The sequence below is a fragment of the Nomascus leucogenys genome, chromosome 17, assembly GCF_006542625.1.
Source record: "Nomascus leucogenys isolate Asia chromosome 17, Asia_NLE_v1, whole genome shotgun sequence".
NCBI lineage: Eukaryota > Metazoa > Chordata > Mammalia > Primates > Hylobatidae > Nomascus > Nomascus leucogenys.
The window spans coordinates 198,105-209,281 of NC_044397.1; the positions used below are offsets into that span (position 1 = coordinate 198,105).

At 46.6% G+C, this 11,177-nt stretch overlaps 1 protein-coding gene across 2 annotated transcripts in view; it reads right to left on the bottom strand.

The window, feature by feature from the left end:
• STK38 (serine/threonine kinase 38) overlaps positions 1 to 6,725 on the bottom strand; it is a 54,863-nt gene extending 48,138 nt beyond the window's left edge. The window contains exon 1 of one of the 2 annotated variants that reach the window (XM_003276897.3): positions 6,400 to 6,562. The gene's annotated coding sequence lies outside the window, so the exon portion shown is untranslated. Of the gene's footprint in view, positions 1 to 6,399 lie in introns of both variants that reach the window. The other variant, XM_012496503.2, reaches the window with a different exon arrangement.
• Between the last annotated feature and the right edge of the window lie 4,452 nt (positions 6,726 to 11,177).

Here is an 11,177-nt window from a genome sequence, read left to right on the forward strand (position 1 = left end):
TAGCCTGGACAACATAGTGAGACCTAAAAAAAATATATACAGTACACATACAGTACAATTCTTTGCCATCTAAAAATCTACCTTGAAGAAATCAAAGACCCATAAAAATTCATCACAAGGAGGTGCAATGAAGCATTGTAATCACAAAGGGAAATTAGGGATAACTTGAATATACACAATAGAACTAATTCAGTATGAAAAAGCCCTTCAATAAAATAATGTGCAGACAATTAAAATATGTCCAAATAGTGGCCAGGTGCGGTGGCTCACGCCTGTAATCCCAGCACTTTAGGAGGCCGAGGCAGGTGGATCACGAGGTCAGGAGATCAAGACTACCCTGGCTAACATGGTGAAATCCCATCTCTACTAAATATACAAAAAAAATAGCCGGGCGTGGTGGCGGGCGCCTGTAGTCCCAGCTACTCAGGAGGCTGAGGCAGGAGAATGGCGTGAACCCGGGAGGTGGAGCTTGCAGTGAGCCGAGATTGCACCACTGCACTCCAGCCTGGGAGACAGCGAGACTCCGTCTCAAAAAAAAAAAAAATGTCCAAATAGTTAACGTCAGGGGAAATGTTTCCACTCTAAGTCAACAGAACACATTACAAAGCAGAATGTATATCACGATCTCAATTTTCTTTATGTGTTTTCTGTATATGCACATATTAGAAATACATCATCAAAATGTTATTAGTGGCTTACCTGTAGGTAGTGGGAATAGAAAATTTTATTCTTGCTTGTGCTTTTTCCATGTTTTTCTTTTCTTTTTTTTGAGATGGAGTCTCACTCTGTCGCCCAGGCTGGAGTACAATGATTCAATCTCAGCTCACTGGAACCTCTGCCTCCCAGGTTCAAGCAATTCTCGTGTCTCAGCCTCCCAAGCAGTTAAGATGACAGGTGCCAGCCACCGTGCCCAGCTAATTTTTTTTTTTGTATTTTCAGTAGAGACGGGGTTTCACCACACTGGTCAGGCTGGTCTCAAACTCTTGACCTCAAGTGATCCACCCAACTTGGCCTCCCAAAGTGCTGGGATTGCAGGCGTGAGCCACTGCACCCAGCCCATGTTTTTCTGTATTTTCTTCCATAAGCATATACTGTTATCAATAACTTTTTAAGTTTATCCACAGTTAAAAGAAAAATCTGATTAAAAATGGTAATCTACTGATACATACATGCTCTGACACAGACTTAAGGTATTTGATAAATGTTTGCCGTTTATTTGAATTTACAAGTTAAAACAAAGATTTTAAGCCTTGGCCGGGCGCGGTGGCTCACGCTTGTAATCCCAGCACTTTGGGAGGCCAAGGCGGGCGGATCACGAGGTCAGAAGATCGAGACCACGGTGACACCCCGTCTCTACTAAAAAATACAAAAAAATTAGCCGGGCGTGGTGGCGGGCGCCTGTAGTCCCAGCTACTCGGAGAGGCTGAGGCAGGAGAATGGCGTGAACCCGGGAGGCGGAGCTTGCAGTGAGCCGAGATCGCGCCACTGCATTCCAGCCTGGGCGACAGAGCCAGACACTGTCTCAAAAAAAAAAAAAAAAAAAAAAAAGATTTTAAGTCTTAAAATAAAGGGAACAATATGACAAAAAACCTGAATCACAATTCTAGTGGTAGAAGCAGCAATACCTTATAAACAAAAGATCTTAATTTCCTCGTTTTACACAAGAAAAAAACACCACCAATGGGTTTAGATAAGTTATAGAATATTTTTTCCCTAATTTTAAAATATTGTTTTCAACCAGGAGTGTGGCGCACACCCAGTAGTCCCAGCTACTCCAGAGGCTGAGGCCGAATTGCTTGAACTGGGAGGCAGAGGTTGCAGTGAGCTGAGATAGCGCCACTGCACTCCAGACTGGGCTACACAGCGAGAACTCAGTCTCAAAAATAAATAATAAAATAAAATCAGCTGAGCGCGGTGGCTCACACCTGTAATCCCAGCACTTTGGGAGGCCAAGGCAAGGCGAATCACCTGAGGTCAGGAGTTGGGAGACTAGCCTGACCAACACAGTGAAACCCCATCTCTACTAAAAATACAAAAATTAGCTGGGTGTGGTGGCAGGCGCCTGTAATCCCAGCTACTCGGGAGGCTGAGGCAGTAGAATCGCTTGAACTCGGGAGGCAGAGGTAGCAGTGAGCCGAGATCATGCCATTGCACTCCACCTGGGCAACACAGCAAGACTCCGTCTCAAAAAAATAAATAAATAAAATAAAATCTCGTTTTCCTCCAGATATTTCAGCTAACCTGTATTACCACACTTGGCCAAATTGTTCACTAACATTGACACACTGACTTGCTCCAGCATCGGCAATAGTGCTCAATTTTTTTTTTTTTTTTTTTTGAGACGAAGTCTTGCTCTGTCGCCCAGGCTGGAGTGCAGTGGCGCGATCTCGGCTCACTGCAAGCTCCACCTCCCAGGTTCATGCCATTCTCCTGCCTCAGCCTCCCGAGTAGCTGGGACTACAGGCACCCGCCACCACGGCCGGCTAATTTTTTCTATTTTTTAGTAGAGATGGGGTTTCACCGTGTTAGCCAGGATGGTCTCGATCTCCTGACCTCACAATCCGCCCACTTCAGCCTCCCAAAGTGCTGGGATTACAGGCGTGAGCCACTATGCCCGGCCAATAGTGTTCAATATTTTATTCTTACCATTCCTGCCTCTCACATGATCTACTTCTCTGTCTCTTCATCCTAATATAAAGCTGAGTAAAAATTAGGAGAGGCTGAACACTGTGGTTCATGCCTGTAATCCCATCACTTTGGGAGGGTGCGGTAGAGAGATCATTTGAGCCCAGGAGTTCATGAGTCCAGGAGTTCAAGACCAGCCTGGGCAACATAGCAAGACCCTGTCTCTACTACCCCCCACAGCTGTGGCAAAAAAGAATCATGAGAGACGAAGGGCCATTTTTCTTTTTTTGGAGATGGAGTCTCGCTCTGTCGCCCAGGCTGGAGTGCAGTGGCACAATCTCGGCGCACTGCAACCTCCGCCTCCTGGGTTCAAGCAATTCTCCTGCCTCAGCCTCCCAAGTAGTTGGGACTACAGGGACATGCCATCACCCCCAGCTAATTTTTAGTAGAGACGGGGTTTCGCTATGTTGGCCAGGCTGGTCTTGAACTCCTGACCTCAGATGATCCGATTGCCTGGGCCTCCCAAAGTGCTGGGATTACAGGCATGAGCCACTGCACCCAGCCAAGGACCATTTTCAAAGATAGTGCATTTTAAGAAAAGTTTTCAGGTTTTCCCCCTTAATATTTAGTAGATTTTTAAGATTGTTTTGTGGATTAAACTAAGGCTTATAAAACACTTGTTCAAAAAAGCCTTAAAATTATTTAAAAAGCAATTATTTAAAAAGATATTCAGACAAAAATTACATAAATAATTCCTTCAGAGCAGAGATTCAAAACTAAGGCTCTACTTGAGAGTCAAACATTTTGACTCATCATGTGCCAAAAAGATCAGTAAAAACAAATTTAAGACACTGCGTTAAGAGCTACCTTACTATAAAATATCACGTTATTTTTTATGGGGAAGTTTCAACTAATACCAAAGCAAACTCAAATGTTTTAGAGTATCACTAAAGGAATTTTTTTTAAAAAAAAAAAACCTCTGTTTGGTTTGTGAAGCTTGGGTGTGGTTCCTTATTTGTCAGCCTGTACCCCCTCCACCCACAATGAAAACCACATGCACTCTAAGTGTGTTTGGTGAAGAAATTTAAAAACCAGATCTAAAAACATGTCAAAAGCAAGTGAGAGTTTTGTACTTCCTTGTCTGAAAATTCCTGAAGAAACTGCATACATGTAGTTACATTTTAACAACTGAAATTACTTCAACATAAAAATGTAACAATTTGCCAGGGCACTGGTGCACCCCTGTAATCCCAGCACTTTGGGAGGGAGAGGTAGGAGATTGCTTGAAACCAGCCTGTGCAACATGGCAAAACCCCCGTCGCTACAAAAAAAATACAAAAAATTGGCCAGGTGTGGTAGCGCACACCTGTAGTCCCAGCTACTCAGGAGGCTGAGGTGGGAGTATTGCTTGAGCTGGAGAGGCAGAGGTTTCAGTGAGTTCGGCTTGTGCCACTGCACGCCAGCCTGGGACAGAGCAAGACCCTGTCTTAAAAACAACACAACAACAACAACAAACAAAACACAACAATCTGCTAGTATTTAACCCTAAGGCAAACAGTGCCTTCCCTATAACAGGCAGTTAACAAATGTAAGTTGAGCAAGTTAATGATTTTTAGTTCTCAACAAAGCTAAAGGATAAAGATGGCCAGACACAGTGGCTCATGCCTGTAATCCCAGCACTTTGGGAGGCCGAGGCAGGTGGATCACCTAAAGTCAGGAGTTGGAGACCAGCTTGGCCAACATGGTGAAAGCCCGTCTCTACTAAAAATACAAAAAAAATTAGCCGGGCGTGGTGGTGGGCACCTGTAATCCCAGCTACTTGGGAGGCTGAGGCAGGAGAATCCCTTGAACCCTGGAGGCACAGGTTGCAGTGAGCCAAGATCACACCACTGCACTCTAGCCTGGGTGATAGAGTGAGACTCCGTCTCAAAAAAAAAAAAAAAGAATAAAGACTACATTTACACTGATGGATATATCAAAAATGTTTTGACTAATTTAAGTAGCTGGCTGGCATTACTACCTAAACTTTTAAAAAGATTGAAAGGACATTAAATGAACTCAAAGATGCTCAAATATTAGACCAACAAATTCTTAAGCACAGTGTTTTTCAACTTTTAGTTTCTAATATAATGATAAAGATTGCACTCTCCTTCCCTTTGACCTTTCTTTAAACCCTCCTCCACTTCCTCTATTGTAATATAAAAAATTTAGCCTAATTCTAATATCCTTTAATCAAAAGATGTCATTAATATTGCCCTATAGCAATTCATAGGTTTACTGGGTCAACCAACTTTTCTTAAGACAGGACTATCCATCAGGCTTTCCATAATTCAAGTCTTCCTGCCCTGACCTAGAAGCCATTGGAGGCCTTTGCCCTATTTGTTTCATTCTTCAACTCTGAAGAATTAGGAAATAATACGTGGCTGAGGAATTCTTCAAAGTTTTAAAAAATTAACAAAAGGAATTGATCCTCATAAAAGTCAGGTGTAAGGCCTGCAAGCTCAAAAGGAAGTCAAATGAAAACCATTATGTGATTCAATCTATATGGTTATGCCTGGCTAACTGATTGACTTTACAATGGTACTCTGTGATCACTATAAATAACCCTCTCTCAACAATATGGACTTTATTTCTTGGCGACTGACAATCCATTATCTTTCATTTGGACGATTCAACATTAGAGCTAAGATTATTGCTTAAATCGCGTGTCTAATCTCTCCCACTGAACTGTAATCTCTACCTACACTAGAAAGCGAGCACCATGTCTTATACTTGTTTTAATATTTTTCCCCCATTTCCTACACAGTGCTACGCACTTAGCACCTGAAGAAAGATTAACTAGGAAAAATACTCATTTTTGATGTCCATTCCTAGGAGTTTATGTGTGATGGGGGATACGGCTGCGACATGAAATGGTTTGCCATAGCGTTCTCTCCTCTTAGGAGGAAGCTGGTATCTAACGTTTAGGGTGGGGAGGAGAGCCTGTTATCGTGGTGGTGGTTGTTTTATGTTTAGGGAAACCAAATATACTGCCTGGCTAATTCAGAGGCAGGGTGAGCTCAAAGGGTGGAGACACTCAGGGTCTACTTCACTCCAACCCTCCTCGGTGCATTTCAAACAGAACAAGTTTCTCTCCGAGTCTTTTAGTCGTTTCAGAATGAACTGAGAGATCTGGTCTCTCTGCCGGCCGTTCTGCCCGCTTTCTGACACAGACTTTCCTCTAAGCCCTTATCGACTTTTTCCTCTGGCTGTTGCTTTTCCACTCTCTCAAGAATTTTCCCTGCCTTTTCCTGTGATTTTAAGCTTATCTGAAGCCCAGTATCCTAAGACTAACGGAGAAAGGAGCCCACTCAAAGATACCACACCCCAAGGGGGGCTTTCGACATCTCTGCCTCAGACCACAGTTCACAGACCCCAGAAGAAGGAAAAGGAGATAAAAACTGGTGATGACCGAGATCCCTGAGGGACTGACTGGTGGCAGGGAGCAGACAAAGGTGGCAACATGGAAAGGAGAGCCTGGCTCCCGCTCCAACTGCAAAAGGAGAAAGAGAAAGGATGGGATGGAAAAATGTGGAGAGCGCCAACAAGGGGCATCTGGAGACGGGGGAAGAAGGGAGTTAAGGAGAGGGGCGGAGAGAGGCCAAGAGGCTGAGAGGTCAGGGCTTGAAAGAGGGCGCCGCCGAGGAGAAAGCCCAAGGAGTCGGAGGTTGGGGAAGGAGAAGGAGATAAAGGAAAAACCCAGGGATGGAAAGACGGCGGCAGCAAGCAACTCACCAGAGCCCCGGGAGAGGCAGGGCTGGGGACGGCGGAGAGCCGCAGACGCCCCTTCGGCCAGTGGTCTCGACGTGAAGGCTGGCGAAGCCCCGGCGGCGGCAGCCAACGAGCCAAAGACGGGAGGGGACGCGTGAGGGACTCGGAGACAGGGGGCCACAGGCGGTTACGGGCGAGGACAACAGGAAGCGCTCCAACTGCCGGAAAAGACGGGAGCGCTAAGAGGCCAAGGCAGCGCGGTCCCCCGCCGCAGAGACGGGCTGGCGCGGCAGCCCGGGGCCGCGACTGCGCCTGCGCGACTTCCCGTGCGGCCGGGATTGCGGAACTGCGCGTGCGTGGCCCCGCCCTGCCCCTCCCTTCACCCCCTGCCCGGGGCAGGCTGGACCTGGGTGAGGCCAGATGGGTGAGTGTGGGGCGGTCTCCAGGAAGGCTGGGCTGAGGGAGAAGTTCCCTTGTTTTCTTTTGTTTTACTTTTTACTTCGAAATAATTACGGACTCACAAGAAGTTGCAAAATTAATACATACAGGTTCCCTATACCATCACCCACTCAGCTTACCTCAACATTTTTCTTAAGACACAACATTCTCAAAGCCAGGAAATTGACATTGGCACAATACAATTAACTAAACCAATACAATTAACTCATTACAGACCATACTCGAATTTAACCTGTTTGGCATGCAGTCACGTGCGTGTGTGTGAGTGTGTGTGCAGTTCTATGAAATGTTATCACCTGTATAGTTCCCGCCCACCCCCCTACCCCGTGTGGAACAGGTCTGCTGGAGCCCTTGGCCCCCTCCTCTTCCTTAAAGTAAGGACCTTACCTGTGATAAGGTGAGTTCTCATAGGTTTGGGAGGTTACCCAGAGGGCGACCCAGTGTGGACAGAAGAACGTGCTTTTCAAGGCCACCCAACTCTTATTATGTACTACTTTTGGGGGTAAAGAGGTCCCAAGTTTAATAGCCTTTGGGCACTCCTCGTTTCTTGAGACTGGAGCACAACGCCCGCAAACTACAAAGTGTCAGTCTCCTGGAAACTAAGATGAATGAGACATGGTCCCTGACTGCCTGCAAAGGGGCCATCTAGGGAGAGAAGGAAGCATGTGCTGCGAGTCATTCATTCATTTCATCTTCAAAGCCCAGTTTCCTTTTGTCTAGCCTCTCACAAAAATCACTTCTCGCCAGGCGCGGTGGCTCGTGCCTGTAATTCCAGCACTTTGGGAGGTCCAGGTAGGAGGATCGCTTGAGCCCAGGAGTTTGAGACCAATCTGGGCAACATAAGGAGACTCCACCTCTAAAAAAATTTTTGTAATTGGCCAGCATGGTGGCACGTGCCTGTGGTCCCACCTACTGGGGAGGCTGAAGCAGGAGGATTGATTGAGCCCAGGAGTTCAGGGCTGCTATGAGCCATAATCATGACACTGCACGCCAGCCTGGGCAACGGAGGGAGACCCTGTCTCAATCAATCACTACATACATATCAGTCAATCACTTCGCCTTTCATTCCCTCTGCCCAGAGGCCCTTCTCCCCAAATGCCTGTTGTCAAAGTCCTACTCATCCTTAAACTTTTAATAATAGTCCAAGATGTTTGCATAATGCTTTACAGTTTACAAACAACTTTCACTTATTTAATCTCACTTGGTCCTCACTTTGGCAGTGACACACGAGGTTTTCCAGATAAAGTAATTGACACTCAGAGAAGCTGAGTGACTTGTCTGAATTCCCACGGCTAGTAAGCCAAGTAGCCAAGAGGGGAACCCCATTTTTTTGTCTGCAAATCCAATGTTCTTTCTCCTCTTCCCTTTCCTTCCTCCAAAGCCCAGCTCAAACCTTATCTTCCTCCTGGAGCTTTCCCAGTGTCAGAAGAGGAATTTCACTCTCTCTTCTCTCTTCTCTTATATATATGTTTTTTGGGCGGGGGGGGTTGGTTTGGTTTTGTTTTTTTGAGACAGAGTCTTGCTCTGTCGCTAGGCTGGAGTGTAGTGGCATGATCTCGGCTCACTGCAACCTCCACCTCCCAGGCTCAAGCGATTCTCCTGCCTCAGCCTCCTGAGAAGCTGGGACTACAGGACTACAGGCACATGCCACCATGCGCAGCTAATTTTTTTCTTCTTCTTCTTCTTCTTTTTTTTTTTTTTTTTTTTTTTTTTGAGGTGGAGTCTCGCTCTGTTGCCCAGGCAGGAGTGCAGGGACGTGATCTCGGCTCACTGCAAGCTCCGCCTCCCGGGTTCACGCCATTCTCCTGCCTCAGCCTCCCGAGTAGCTGGGACTACAGGCGCCCACCACCATGCCTGGCTAATTTTTTGTATTTTTAGTAGAGACGGGGTTTCACCATGTTAGCCAGGATGGTCTCGATCTCCTGACCTCGTGATCCACCTGCCTCGGCCTCCCAAAGTGCTGGGATTACAGGCGTGAGCCACCGCGCCCGGCCCTTTTTTTGTATTTTTACTAGAGATGGGGTTTCACCATGTTAGCCAGGATGCTCTCGATCTCTTGACCTCGTGATCTGCCCACCTCCACCTCCCAAAGTGCTGGGATTACAGGCGTGAGCCAGCGCACCCGGCCCTCTCCTCCTATATTAATTAATCTGTACCACAACTCAGGTAAGCACTAAAGTTTTCCTCAAAACAGCCCAGCCAAATTATGCTGCTCTTTCTGTAGGAACCCAAAAGGTGACATTTTACCAAGATTCCAATAACTGTAATGGACATTTGTCATTCTTTTTGGCCACTCAAGCATCTGAATCCCTTTCCTATCACCACCACCAAAACTGAAATCACTTATACCCATCCCAGACTGTGAGTTGGAAATTACAATGATCTGACCTGCATAATTCTGATGTTGTCACATCCCCGTGTTTGTTTGTTTGTTTGTTTTTTGAGACGGGGTCTCAGTCTGTCACCCAGGCTGGAGAGCAGCGTCACAATCATAGCTCACTGCAGCCTCGAACTCCTGGGCTCAAGCGATCCTCCTACCTCAGCCCTGTGAGTAGCTGGGACCAAAGGTGCGCACGACCTTGCTCGGCTAGTTTTTTAATTTTTTGTAGAGACAGTTTGCCCAGGCTGGTCTCAAACTCCTGTTCTCAGGTGATCCTCCTACCTCAGCCTCCCAATGTGCTGGGATTACAGGCATGAACCACCTTACACAGTAAGTCGAGCCTTATTTTAAATTTTGATGTTTTGTTCATCATGGATTTTTTGCATTAATTTTGATTTTTGAAAAGCATTGCATTAAAATAGCCTTTATCTTGATTACTGAGTTTTTTGTGCCCAAGGTGAGTGTCTTGCTCACCTGCTCAACTCATCCGTTCTTTGTCTCAAGGGAATCACCTGCCTCTCCTTTATCAAGCTGACCTATGATTGCTTCACCAGCCAAAACTGAGCCACTTGGAAAGAACCACAACTCTTTTTAAAAACAGGCATCTTACCCCTTAGCAGTGTGTGCCCCACCCATTGGGGCAGTGGCATCAATTGCCTCTGAATATTCCTTTCATAAGAGGACAGGAACTATGCTTGGGTGCCTGCTAGCCCAGTGCCTTTCAAACTGTAACATGCACATAAATCTCCTGGGATTTGGTTAAAGTGCAGATCTGGCTAAAGTCTGGCGCAGAGCTGAGATACTGCATTTCAAACAAGCCCCCAGACGATGCTATCACTGCTGGTCCGTGTACTACACTTAGAGTAGCAAGGAACTTGAGCAAATATCCAAGTAAAAAGTAAGAAGGAGAAAGTGCTCATAATCCAGCAGCCATAGGTCCCAACCAAGGCCAAGACTAGAGTGAAGCATGTGAGGGCATAACATTTAAGAAGACACTCACTTTCAGGTTCTACTCCTGCATTTGCAGAACCCTGAGAGTGAGGGCAGCCTTACATTGAGTGTCCTAGGAACCTTGCTTGCCTTAGCCTACTCCCACCCTGGTAACATAACCACCAAGTAACATTTTGGTGAGTATTCCTCCAGACTATCTTTTTTTTTTTTTTTTTTTTTTTTGTTCGGAGACAGGGTCTCGCTCTGTCACCTAGGCTGGAGTGCAGAGGCGCGATAACAGCTCACCGCAGCCTTGACCTCCTGAGCTCAAGCAATCCGCCTGCCTCAGCTTCCCAAAGTGCTGGGATTACAGGTGTGAGACACTTCACCTGGCCTTGAGACCAGTGTGCATGAGTGTGTGTGTGTGTTTTGTTTTGTTTTGTTTTTGAGACAGAATCTCGCTCTGTCACCCAGGCTGGAGTGCACTGATGTGATCTTGGGTCACTGCAACCTCCGCCTCCCGGCTTCAAGAGAATTCTCCTATCTCAGCCTCCCGAGTAGCTGGGATTACAGGCGTGCACCACTACGCTTGGCTAATTTCTGTAGTTTTAGTAGAGAGGAGATTTCGCCATATTGGCCAGGCTGGTTTCAAACTGCTGACCTCAAGTGATCCATCCGCCTCGGCCTCCCAAAGTGCTGGGATTGCAGGCATGAGCCACCGCTCCCGGCCGTGTGTGTTTATTTTAAAAGAGTCTCACTGTGTTGCCCAGACTGGAGTGTAGTGACACAATCATGGCTCACTGCAGCCTCAACCTCCCAGGCTCAAGTGATCCTCCTGCCTCAGCCTTCTAAATAGCTGGTCCACAGACATGCACCGCCGCACCTGGCTAATTTTTAAATTTTTTGAAGAGATGGGGTCTCCCTATGATGCCCATGCTGGACTCTAACTCCTGGGTTCAAGTAATCCTCCCACCTTGGCCTCTGAAAGTGCTGGGATTACAGGCATGAGCCACTGTGTCCAGCTGAGACTACT